The following is a 13,538-nucleotide window of genomic DNA, read 5'->3' on the forward strand; positions in this document are numbered from 1 at the left end:
TACCACCCTCAGGACTCTGTGGAAAGCAAGAAGTGATTAAGGGGAATTTCCTGGAAGGTTATGCAGCCTTTCTACTCTTCAGCAGTATCCTACTTCTTCAGAACTTCTGTTACCGACTTGTGATTTTCTTTTTAAATCAATTATCAAGAACAAACATCCATATGAAATGTGTCACTGAGCCCATGTGGAAGGATATGGTCCAGAACATTGCTTATCATATCACAGTGGCCTCAGAGGACCACAGGGCAAATTTCTATCTGATCTTAGCACCAAGAATATTCATCCTTCCTCTGAGCAGTTGATTTGGAATTGTGAATTTTACCACTGCCATGTTTTCCCAATTGAGTTGGCTATTACAATGCTTACTGTAAATGGCACTAGCTGTGTAGTTTGATAGGGTGTGCATGGTTACCTTATTTTCTCTCTATCACCCTTTGGGTTTCTTTTGAGTTTTGGAGGATAGTAATTTCTTCTATTTTAGATTACATATATATATCTTAAAATATTTTATTTATTTATTCATGAAAGACACAGAGAGAGGCAGAGACATAGGCAGAGGGAGAAGCTGGCTCCAGGCAGGGAGCCTGATGTGGGACTCGATCCTGAGTCCATGGGATCATGCCCTGAGCCAGGGGCAGGTGCTCAACCGTTGAGCCACCCAGGTGTCCCAGATAATATATCTTTTTAAAAGAGATTTCATTCATTTATTTATTTTAGAGAGTAAGTGTGCACACATGAGCAGGGGGAGGGGCAAAGAAGGAGGTAGGGAGAAGGAGAATCTCAAGCAGACCCTGTGTTGAGCATGGAGACTGATGTGGGGTTTAGTCTCATGACTTTGAGATTATGACCTGAGCCAAAGCCAAGAGTTAGATACTCAACTGATTGAGCCACCCAGGTGCCCTTGGATTATGTATTTTTGAAAGTCACTCACTACTGAGTCCTTTGTTGAATAGAGTAATAGTTAAAAAATTAGTAAAGAAGAGCAGTGAATTTTCTTTAGTATCTGAACTATGTAAAATTTTTCAATGCCCAAGATCCATCCATTTATCTATCCATCCATCTATTTACCCATGCATCTATCTGATACTGAGTTTTAGATTAAGAATGAATACTAAAAACTAATTTTTTTTGGTGCTTGTTATGTATGAAATAAATATTCCGGAATTTGGCTTGTTCAGGATTTTGATTCAAGACCTCTAACAGCCCCCATCCCTCTGCTCCTCACTTTTAAGATTCAAGGTAAGGGGAAACTTCCTGATTCTCATTAATTCACTAATTATGAAGCAGTTTGGGGCACTTAAGTCATGAACAGAGAGTTAATTAACATACTTCTGTAGCATTATATGGTTTGTATAATGTTTCGGGTTGATTCTCTGTCTTTGCACCATCTTTTCAGGTAGTTTGGTAGTGGAGATAATCTTATATCTTCATTTTTCCTGTTGAGTTTCACAACAGATAATTTAGTCGCCCAAGGTCACATAAGTCATAGAGCCTGGTACACGAGCTTGAGTATTTTGAGACCAAGTACAATACCCCTTTCTCTAAATTACTTTGGTTTCTAGAACTGGCGAGGACTTCAAATGACAGGATGCTTCTTATGAGGTTTTATTTTAAGAATTTATTTATTTATTCATGAGAGACATAGGCAGAGGGAGAAGCAGACTCCCTGCAGGGAGCCCGATACAGGACTGGATCCCAGGACCCCAGGATAACGCCCTGAGCCAAAGGCAGATGCTCAACCACTGAGCCACCCAGGTACCCTTGCCCCACAACAAACATGAGGTGATTCGTATCATCCAACTTCTAACACAGACCCAGATTCAGTGAGTTAGGCATGATGTTTTAAGGAAGCCCATATAACAGTCACCTTCTACAGTGTATTTTTTTTTCAGTTTATGAATATTAAGTAATTGTAGAATCATAGCTAATGTTTATTGCAAACCGACCAAGGGGTAGGCCCTCAGCTCGTGACGTAACATAGATGATCTTATTTAATGATCCTAATAACCAGTGGTTTAGGAACTATTCTGTTTGTAGAGGGCTGATATCTAGAGTTTGCCCCAAACCACCCTGCAAGTAGATGGTGAGGCCAACACTTGACCTGATGCATGCAATAGAGCTGAGGCTCAGACCTCCAACACTGAACTTGGTGCATCGCTGCCTTCCGTTGAAACTGGAATTCTTTGCAGTTCTCGAAGAAAACTCAAGAGTACTAATCGTTCTCAGGGTGCCATGGTGTCTACAGGCCAGGGTGGAGCTAGGCCACTACAGGCAAAATGAGCACTTCTTGGCACATCACAACCATAGCATATCTGCCAACTGCAAAAGAACCTATACGAGGCTCTTCATTGGGCCATATCACGGGTCGTTTCCGCAGCCTGGGCCATAGGGACAATTTTTTCCCCACCAAGACCTGACAAAAGTTCGACCCAGTGCAACTCAAGATTTGTTTTCCTGCATGTTTTATGAATAATGCCCTGTAACTCTTACCTTCTTCCCCACGTCGTTCTTCTACTCAGGCATTAGAAAGATACAGATAGAGAAAAATTTTAGTTCTGGTAGATTGAATATGTACTTTTTCTGAAGTAGAAGAAAATGCATTATCAGCTTCTGTGGCGCAGGTGGAAGGGCAGCCGCCCGCAGGCCCCCATTTGCCAGCAAGAATCCCGCCTTGCAAATTATTGGCAGCTGGCACCGTAATGAGTCCATTTCAATATAAATGGGCTGTTGCTTATTAATTTCTGCCAGTTCCTAGGCAATTCAGGAACTGCTTTGAAAATTTGAAAATTTACAGAGGACGGCTTCAGGAGGATGCCTAGGAAAAGAGAGAGAACAAGCTAGCAATGGGGGAATTATGGAAAGGGCACGCATTGTAGGGTAATAATGGGGTATTGCTGGGGACTTGGGCTCCCTTCCTGGCAAGCGTTGAGTCACCCACTTCAGGTTAAATAGCACATTTTCCGAGATAAGGAAGAGCTGCAACTTGGCTGATTGTTCTGTCCTCTGTGGAAGCGTGCATTTATTTACTTCCCCCCTCTGGGTGGCTGCCTTCCACGGAGTAGGGAGTTTTCTCCCTCCGTGTTCCTGCTCAAAGTGTTTGGCACCTCGGGTTCTCGCCTTGCCGGGAGCAGCAGCTGGCAGCCCCCCAAGAGGGATGACCAGGAGGAGGGTGATAAGGTGCAGCCACCCCAAGGAGCCCTTGGACTCTAGGATTTGCAATTTCATCTCAGAAGGCAGGCTTTTTTTCTCCCCCTTAAAAAAAAAAAAATCATTCATACTCCTTGATCACGGGGCTGCCCTTGTCAGTTTATCTCCTGTGTTAAATAACAGTTGAGATATTTCACTAAAGTCTTTTCTGTACATATTTTTCATGAGTGGCCCCTGTGCTGGCCAGCTGTAAACGTGTCCACGGTGAGGTCTGTGTCCTTGGTCTTTTGTTTTACTGCCTTTTGACATTTTCTTCAACTTTTGTCATCAACGTAGCTCCGCTTTGATAGTAACTGAGATTTCCCTGTTTCCTTTTATTTATTATCTCTGTTCCTTGAGGCCTTTGGAAGATGGAAGAGGGAGCCGTGGAAATCATTCCTTGGGAACTTGCTTCTGTTATCTAATACTTTTCTCCATAGAAATAGGGGAGAATGATAACTTTGTTTATAGGGCTATTTCTTTCTTTCCTTTTTTTCCCTTTTTTTTCTTTCTTTCTTTAAAATTTTATTTATTCATTCATGAGAGACACACAGAGAGAGGCAGAGACACAGGCAGAGGGAGAAGCAGGTGCCCTGTGGGGAGCCCAACATGGGACTCGATCCCAGGACCCCAAGGTCACAACCTGAGCAGAAGGCAGATGCTGAACCACTGAGCCACCCAGGAGCCCCTTAGGGCTGTTTCTTACCATAAATATAGTTACACTTATGCTTATTTATATGTCTGATGATGCCTGGTCTTCATACCTGTTGCTCACTGTTGCACCATTTGATTCCGGCGGGTGGTATCACACACAGAACGGATGTTGGAGAATGGAGGAGAGTGAGCTCCATCGAAAAGGCCCATCTTCTGTGTTCTGGCTGACCAATTCCTTTCCCTTTTCCGTCCTCTGCAGGTTTTTGGCACATCCTCGTAGACTCCGATGACACCACGATGGCCTCCCCGAGGGGCAGGTGCTGACTGATTCCTCTACCCGGTCCCTGCCGCTGTTCATCCGGACACCATTTCCAATCTCAGTATCTAAATGCCACAGTGCTCTTCGGGCAAGTTGGGCTGGGAACCACTGTTGCCTTGTAAGGTAGGTTTGTATATGTATTTTTTTTTAAGAGTTTATTTATTTATTAATGAGAGACACACAGAGAGAGGCAGAGACACAGGCAGAGGGAGAAGCAGGCTCCCCATGGGGGGCCTGATGCAGGACTCGATCCCAGGACCCCGGCTCCACAACCTGAGCCAAAGACAGATGCTCAACCACTGAGCCACCCAGGTGCCCCTGTATATGTATTTTTGATCCTATCTGCGTCTGCATGAATTCCTGGAAATACTCCCAAAGTGGTGGGACAGATACATTTTCACGTCATTGGAATTGCCTTGTTGCATGTAGCTCGTGGGAAAAAGAATTTGGAACCACTTCTTTGGATTAGGGTTACACCCATCTAAGAATTCAAAAGCATTAGCATTAAACCTTAAGAAAAAAAAGAAAGAAAGAAAGAAAGAAAAAGCCAGTACCTATGAAATCTCCCCCCCTCCCTGTGAATTGCCCTCAGGGTCTTTTAAATTTATCCCTGAGTTCACCATCTTTAGATTGGATTATGTTTGAAAACGACAAACCTAGCTGTAAAATCTTCACTTCAAAACAATGATAGATTTTGTTTCTGGTTTGGATAATCTTTAAAAAGCAAAATAAATACAGTCAAAATAATCATCTTTCTAAATCAAAGATCATCTTTTATTTGTTGCAAAACTTTCCTGTTTAGTCTCTTGTGTGAAGGGTGTTTGCGTGTGACTTGGCAAAACACTTTTCATGGGTTTGTGAAGATTTAGCAAAAACTTTCAGAACTTTGTCTCAGTTTAATCTTAGCTCCCCCCCCCACCCCCTACCCCACCCCTGTCTTCAAGCTCAGCCTCCAGTAGAGAAAAAACAGGCTTGAAACCAAGACCTCCCACTAGAAGCTAATTTTAAATTTGCAATCTGTTGTCTTGTGATTTTCGCTTCAAATTTAACTTTGAAATAAATACATTTCATCCTTTCTCCTGCAAATTTGGAGGTCTGTTTTCAAGTCATAGAAGGGTGATCATTATGTTTATTTTAATAAGTTTTTAAATACCTCAGGGGAGTGCAAAATTATATTATTAATAATTATCATTTATATGCATCATTAACTGCCTTGTGCTTGGGTTTCACAATGTCCTTACCGATGACTGAGAAACCTTGCTTTAGTAGTTCCCTTTTGACTTGAATATGATATGAATTGGGTCATCTTGGGCCTGCTAATGAGCTCTAATGTTTTATATATTTGAAGAATGCTTGTTAAGAGATGGTCTACGTGATGATCACTCCCATCGAGGAGAGCTGTGTTAAGGTGTTAGTATATTTAGGTGACCAAGACAGGGATGTGTAAAGCATGGTCCCTGCCACTGAGCAATTATAAAAAGATGGGGAGGGGGTCCATACAAAGCAAGACAAGTGTGTCAGTGTACAAATAACCGTGCTGCAGACACCATGTGAAGAGGTCAAGCAAAGTGCTGTTGGAATATAGAGAAAGCGTGATTATATCCAAGCTAGATAGTATTTTCTTTACCTTAGGTAATTTTTCCCAGCCATCTGTTTTGAGTTTGGGTTTGGTGTCGTTTGTTGTAGCTGTCAGCATAGTGCCCACATCCTCACTCTCTTCAATTATCCAAAAAACCCAGGGACTTCAAACATGTTAACATGTTTTATTTATTTTTCTTTCCTTAAAATGAATTACAGGTTTAGTGCAGAAACTTTTGAAAATACAAAAAAAAAAAAAAGTATAATTTTTTGAGAATTGAAATTACCCACAATCACTCTATTCAGAATAGTTGCCTTTAAAATTATTATACAGGTCTGGCGTGTGTGTGTGTGTGTGTGTGTGTGTGTGTGTGTGTGTGTGTGTATGAGAGAGAGAGAGAGAAAGTGACATTAATATTCTAATATTCTTTTTTTTAAGACTTTATTTATTCCTGAGACACAGAGAGAGAGAGACAGAGACAGAGACAGAGAGAGAGGCAGAGACACAGGCAGAGGGAGAAGCAGGCTCCATGCAGGGAGCTCGACATGGGACTCGATCCCTGGTCTGCAGGATCAGGCCCTGGGCTGAAGGCAGCGCTAAACCGCTGAGCCACCCAAGCTGCCCAACATTAATATTCTTAAAGGAAAATTTTAACCTGCTCAAAACCATTTTCTTGGATGTGCATCTCAAATGTAAATTTTTACTTCTGAGGATAAGAAGAGTTTTGCTCCAGTGATGTTTGACCCTACAAGAGAATTACTTTTTTTGTTGTTGTTGTTAGAATTATCTTTTTTGATTATTTACTTCTGACCAGGGCAAGCCTTGGCAGGCTGACCCATAGGGCTGGGCTTTGATTTCATCTAGCCTTCCCATTCTTCGGGGAAGGGGTGGGTCACTCTGCTGTCTATTTGGGGTACTGCTTGAAGTGTTGGTCTCATCTAGGGAATTTGACATCCTGTACCATAGAAATATTATTACAGGCTCCTTAGGTGTCAAAGTAATGAGATTATTTCCAGTTATCCTTTCGTATCTTCTTTCTCTCCCTTTTCCCCCTCCTGAACAGTCTGAAGTTACAGTAGTATTTTTCCTTACTGCTCTCTGCCCAGAGACCTTTGGCTGTGGGGTGATTTTCTATTAACTGGAATGTTTCCTCATGCAAAATAGAGAAGACGTAACATTAGTGTGATTAGAATCGCAACTTGCGTGATATATCTTGGAACACACAAGTTTTACCTTTCTTTTTTATTTGTGTTCTGTTTCTCTACTCATATATAATAATTGACATTTATAATGATTTTGCATAGACATTACATGCAGTTAAGTTTTTCATTTATTTCAAGATGTTTACCTTTACTCAGCATAGTTATAATAGCTGCTTTATTTTATTTTAGTTTTTGAAGAGGAAATTTCCAAAGAAAAACATTTATCTATCTATCTATCTATCTATCTATCTATCTATCTATCTATCTATCTATTTATGAGAGAGAAAGAGAAAGAGTGCATGTGCCCATGCTCAAGCAGTAGGGAAGGGGCAGAGGGAGAGAGAGAGAAGGGAGAGAGAATCTTAAGCAGGCTCCATGCTCAGTGTGGAGCTGAACGCAGGGACCATCCCATAACCCTGAAATAAATGACCTGAGCCAAAAATCATGTCAGGTGTTTAACCGACTGAGCCACCCCGCCACCCAAAGAAAAACATTTTAATACAGAAGATTTTTTCCCCCTTCATTGATGAATTTGGGTGTGTTTTGCATACATCTCCTATCATACTGAGTCCCAGAACACACTGGACTGCAGTTTCAACCATGTAATAGCTGCTTTAAAAGTCTTTGAGGGGCACGTGGGAGGCTCAATGTTGAGCATCTGCCTTCAGCTCAGGTCATGATCCCGGGGTCCTGGGATTGAGTCCCACATCTATGCCTGCCTATGTCTCTGCCTCTCTCTCTGTATCTCTTGTGAATAAATAAATAAAATATTAAAAAAAATAAAAAGTCCTTGCTCGATATTCCTTCCAACATCTGGGTCCCTTTAGGACTGATATTGAGAGATTGTCTTTTCTCTTGAGAACTGCTTAGAATTTCTTGGTTCTTTAGAATACATTGTGGGCATGTTAAGTATTATATTGGGACACACTAGGTCCTGTTAAAGTCATCTGGAAAACGTTGGGTTTCCTTTTTTGCTGTTTTAGCCCGTAGTCAACTCGGCTAGGTTCAGATTACCAGTTTGGTTTCCCCTTTGGTGGGTGGTGGCTCCACGGTCAGTTCAGTTTCACAGAGTCTTTGCTATGCATCTTTGGATTTGTCTCACACACGTGCCACTTGGCTATTAGCCTGGGAGGTGGACTGTGGTTTTTATAATAATTCAGTTCTCAAAGCCTCTGCCTTTGGGTCAGTCTGAGCCATGTGCATCTGAGGGGTAAGCCTGGGAGTTCTGTCGATATATGCACAGCATTAGTGGATTTGCTTTGCCACTTCTCTTCCTGTGGGATCCCCCTCACTCTTTGGGTTTCTTGGTTCTTTGGCCAGAACAACAGGGTGTGTCTTGGGAATTTTTGCTTGCCTGTGTCAGAGGTTTACTGGGTGCGCACCTTCCGTGGTAAGTCTGGAGAGAAAACCTAGGAAACTCATTCTTGTATGAGTGGCTTCCTCAGGTTTTGACTGACTCCACTACTCACATGCTTATGCTTACACTTTGGAGTCTTTGGGTAGTTGCTTTTTTCTTTGGTCCCAAGTTTTTAGTCTTTATCAGCGAGGGAAAGGTCAGTCCTAGGGCCTTATTCCATCTTGGCTGGCATTAGCTGTTGGCAATTCAGTTCTGTTCATACTTTATTAAGACAGAAGCGCTGTCCCCAGTTAATCAACTCTACTTCTTTGTTTAACCTCCCTCTGGGCCACTGGTCTGTGTGTGCTTTGTATTTCCTGATAATAGATGCTAGATAATGCTCGGTGCATGCTTATTTTTTTTTAAAGATTTATTTTTATATTAGAGAGCATTGTGCGCACACAAATGGGGGGAGGGGGAGAGGGAGAGAGAGAGAGAGAATCACTCAGCAGGGAATCTGATGTGGGGCTTGATCCCATAACTCTGAGATCATGACCTGGGCTGAAATCAAGAGTGGGCCACTGAGCCACTCAGGCACCCCAATGCATGCTCATTTTTTTTATTGCCTAATTTGTTGAAACTATATTAGAATGTTTTAGAGCTTTCAACTGTAAAAGCAGATTTTAAAACGTTTCATTCTGAAGAACTCTCATTATTATTTCATTTCATTTCATTTCATTTCATTTCATTTCATTTCATTTCATTTCATTTCATTTCGGGAGAGAGAACATAGGGATGCACGGTTGACGGGGAGAGAGAGCATCTCAGGCAGGCTCCACGCCCAGTGAGGAGCTCAACATGGGGCTCAGTCTCACCACCCTGAGATCATGGCCCAAGTCGAAATCAAGAGTCAGACACTGAACCCGACTGAGCCACCCAGGCGCCCCCGAAGAACTCTCACTTTTAAACAAAAATTTTACTTAACCAGAAGATTTCAGTTAGTTATGGTTTTGTCTTTCAAATTTTGAAATAATTACAGTTTCACAAGAAATTGTACAGAGGAAGTATACCCTTTACCTAATTTCCCCTAATGGTTGCCTCTTAAGTAATTATAGTTAGCTATCAAAGCCAGGAATTTGACATTTTCTTATATGTATAAAAACATTTTTTGTATATGTATAGTTAAAATTTTGGCAGGCTAATAAATCGAAAAAAAATCAGTCCTTGAGAAATGACCACTTACCTGATGAATGCATGAACCTAATGGTGGTACCTACTGATAAAGTTCCTTAGGATACCTTTACACTTCCTCACTGAGTATTTAATGTGGTGGATTTAAAGGAATTTACAGTGATTACCTGAAAAGTTTAATGGATCATTTTAAGAGAAAGATTGTGGTGTTGGAAAAAATCACATTCCCTCTAGTGTCCTTGAGCTCTGGCTTTGAAAATCTTGATTTTCTGACCCTATACTACTGTCAGAAGATCCCCTGCCCATTGCATTGTGTCACCCTGTCTCCCTTGCTTCCATTTTGTCTGAGTCATCTGAGGCTGATTGTGTCTGTGCTTTTTACCTAGACCTTGGGGAGGGGCACCCTCCCAGCTCTGAATTCTTCCCTAACCTCTGCAGGAACAGCTCCCCCAAAAATGGAGGGCAGGAATTAAGGGAAATGAGGCTAGGCCTTCATTCTTTGGCTAGGTAATAGGAGATGGGGAGCACAGTGGAGCAGGGTTGAGGGTCTGGGATGAGGCATATGCACAGATTTTCAGGTGGGAGGGACCTGGGGAGCGATGGGAAAGTTGGGAGACCAGCGAGTCCTCGAGGCACCAAATGGAAGAGGCTGGCCTGTATAAGTCTGATGTGTTTTTTCTGTAGTCCACATTGTGGTACTGTTCCCTAACCTGCATCGTGGTAACATTCTCATCCACATTTTATTGGAATTGTATGCATTTCTGCATTTTAGATGAAAGTTGATTTTATCATTCATTCATTCATTCACTTATTCATTCATTCATTCATTCAGTATTTTTCCACTGAACACCTTTTACCTTTCAGGCAGTGTTCTGGGCACAGAGCATACAGCAATAAATAAGACAAGCAAAACTTTTTAGGCCTTCTGAAGCTTAGGTTCCATGGGGAAGGCTAGAGAATAAAAAGTTACGTAGGTGAAATAAGTTGTCTGTTGCAGGGGTGATACATGCTAAGGAAGAAAAGAAAAATGAGGAGGAGGGGGTAAGGATTGAGCTCTGCAGGGAGCGGCTGTTATTTTTGGGGAGAGATGCCAGGAAAGGTCACCCTGAGAAGGCGATATTTGAGTCCACATCAGAACGAACTGAAACGTGAGTGAGGGTATTTGTGAAGGAGGGTTGCAGGCAGCAAGAAGAGCATGGGCAAAGGCCCTGGGGCAGGCTAGGGTAGCCAGAACTTAGACCTATGAGAAGAAAGTATGAGAAGTCAGACTGGATGTAAAAATACTGAGGGTTGTTCTTGTGATAAAATCTTGCTCCCTGTACCTCCTGCTCTAATACCACTCCTGCTGAGTGTTCCCCGAAGGTGCAAGTTATTGGGAACACTACCATGCTACATAAGGAAGTGATGGTTGTTGTTGTTTTTTTTTTTTTTAAGATTTTATTTATTTATTCACGAGAGAGAGAGAGAGAGAGAGAGGCAGAGACACAGGTAGAGGGAGAAGCAGGCTCCATGCAGGGAGCCCGACGTGGGACTCGATCCCAGGTCTCCAGGATCATGCCCTGGGCCGAAGGCAGGCGCTAAATCTCTGAGCCACCCAGGGATCCCCGAAAGTGATGGTTTTAATGAGTTTAAAACTGTGGCGGTTTCTGGCTTGCGATTGAGTGTTCTTCTCCTAATGCTCTTCTTTTTCATTTCTATCCTGGTTTTTGCATTTTAGCGTGACCTTAATCTTTCTTCCCTTACCTAGCAACAGTGTGATGATCGTGTCAATGGGGTCCTACTGGTCACCCGCCTTTTGTTTTTGCTATTGAAACGCCTGAACATTTACTGACTCCTTGTCTGGAGGAGAGCACTTCCAGCCTCTGTAGGGGCTACCAAAGAACTGAAAGCTGCTTTCTGCTCCAAAGCAGCTTCCTGACTCACAGGAACAGAGCAGGTGCGAATGTAAAATACGAACTGACTTTTTTTGTTTGAAAGAAAAATAAATGATGGGGTCAAACAGAGAATAGGGAGCTACCCAGAGTATGGAAAAAGCTGGCTTTTTACATTTGTACAAGAAAAGGATTAGAACCTCCAATGCACCAATGCTCTGGGGGTGGCCTGTGAGGCACCCTGAAAGAGGAGACTGTGTCTGTCGGATGCCACGAGCAATTTTAATTTTTCATGCCGAGTCCCCCCCACCAGGGCCAACTGCACCCCTCATGGTTCTCACCGACCTTTCAGGAAAAGCTTTCAGATTAAGGGGTGTTTCAACAGTCCCTAGAAACGTATTTTTCTTGAATTGCTTCAGACTTCCTGCTGACTCCGCTTAGGTCATCCCCTGAGAATTTCTCTTGGTAGGATTTAGGAGATTTGGCAATCATCTCTAAATTCTAGTTCCGAAGATAAAAATGGCTTCTTTCCTACCTTGGCTGGCTGAAAAGAATCCCGCTACTAAAAATGCTATTAATGTAACAGGCCCGTCAGAGTGATGCATCGGGTGCTGTAATTCTTGAAGGTTGGGGCCATTTCCTTGAGGAAACCTCTCTTGAGGCTTTTAACTTGATTGCTTTTCTGTTGGCAGAAACGGGCCTCACCAAAAATTTGTTATTGGGACTATGCCTGTCAATTCTTATTTGCAGACTTTTGATACGTGTGACAGAAGAAGGTCCTCCTAGTGGACGTGAGGGGACAGTTGTGCTTTTCTCACACTCGGTTTCCTCCACCATCATTCTTTCCTTCTGTTAAACTGAACCCTGTGGGATTCTTCAAGTGGAACCATGCCTAACACTTGTTCTAAGCTTTTCATTATTTTTTGGCAAAACATATAGATACGTAGACACATCCAGGTACTTTAATGTACGCTTAAAAAAAAAAATCCAGAACTCTAAGGAATGCATCATGGCTTTTAGTTATTGAAATGCTTATTTACTGGAGCACCTGCGTGGCACAGGCACTTAAGCATTCTGATGCCTGGTTTTAGCACGACCTGAGGGGCGTGATTTCAGGATCGTGAGATCGAGCCTCACATCAGCCTCTCTCTCTGTCTCTCTGCTCCTCCCATTCATGTACGCTCTCTCTCTCTCTCTCTCAAATAAATAAATATTTTAAAAAAGGAAGAAATGCTTATTTATTTATTTTACTTTAAAACCGGAGCACATGATATTCTTAAGAATATAGTTCACATACGTGGTTATGTATGAGTAGCTGATGTTTTTCTTTTCCCTCTAGTGAATTGAATTGCGTGAGTGTATGTGGTTTTTTTTTTTTTTTTCTTTTCTTTTCTTGCTTCTTAAAGACGCCAGCCAGAGAGGCATGAGCTTATTAACTGCTCTGAAATACACTTGCTGCCAGGAAAAAAGGAGATTCTCCTTCTTGGAAAGTTCCCTCTGAGAATCACATGATGTGTGACCTGGTAGGGAATATTCCAATATGGGAATCGCTTAACATCTGGTGCCTTGTATGAGCTACCTCCTAGCTCACTGAGACATGAAATGGAGGTTTTCCCTTCCTGTTGCCACCGATTTTGTTTCAGCGAAGATGTGCTCCTCAGAGCTGATGCTCTGTTTTAGACTGAATAGTGAGATTATAGAATGAATCTCAATCAGTGTGAGGATGTATTATGGTGCAGGGTGTTTCAAACTTTGTCGTGGTCATAGTCAATTCATCCTGTTTCCCCCCATGCCTTTCACTATTTTATCATGTACCTTCCTTGGCTACAGTATGAGTTTCCTGAGAGTAGGGAATGTGTCTCTTTTGTTCACTGTTGTATCTCTGGCTTCCAGAACAGGGTAGGTGCTCAGTATACATTTTCTGAATGAATGACTATGTAGGTGGTGGGAAGAATCAGCTCAGGAATATGCCCAGCTACTATATTTTTCCTCTTTTCCTTTCTGGCCACTTCTCTGTTTGTATCTTAAGTGCATACAATCTGAATGGTACAGAGAAAGAACAGAGCGAGGAGAATAGGCTGAGAGAGTCACAAGTGGTGAGCTTTGAAGGTTCTCACTGTGGGTAACAGTCACCAGGTCAGTGAGCGAGGCTGGAAAAATGTGAAGGAAGGACTCGAATTAACCTGGGTAGCCCCAAAAG

The 13,538-nt window shown here is 42.3% G+C and overlaps 1 protein-coding gene across 13 annotated transcripts in view; it reads left to right on the plus strand.

The window, feature by feature from the left end:
• Nucleotides 1-13,538, plus strand: part of TIAM1 (TIAM Rac1 associated GEF 1) — a 474,570-nt gene that overhangs the window by 326,165 nt on the left and 134,867 nt on the right. For all 13 annotated transcript variants that reach the window (XM_072740856.1, XM_072740854.1, XM_072740857.1 and 10 more), the window contains one exon: nucleotides 4,100-4,282. The gene's annotated coding sequence lies outside the window, so the exon portion shown is untranslated. The remainder of the gene's footprint in view (nucleotides 1-4,099; nucleotides 4,283-13,538) is intronic.

This window comes from Vulpes vulpes, chromosome 15 (assembly GCF_048418805.1).
Source record: "Vulpes vulpes isolate BD-2025 chromosome 15, VulVul3, whole genome shotgun sequence".
Taxonomy (NCBI): domain Eukaryota; kingdom Metazoa; phylum Chordata; class Mammalia; order Carnivora; family Canidae; genus Vulpes; species Vulpes vulpes.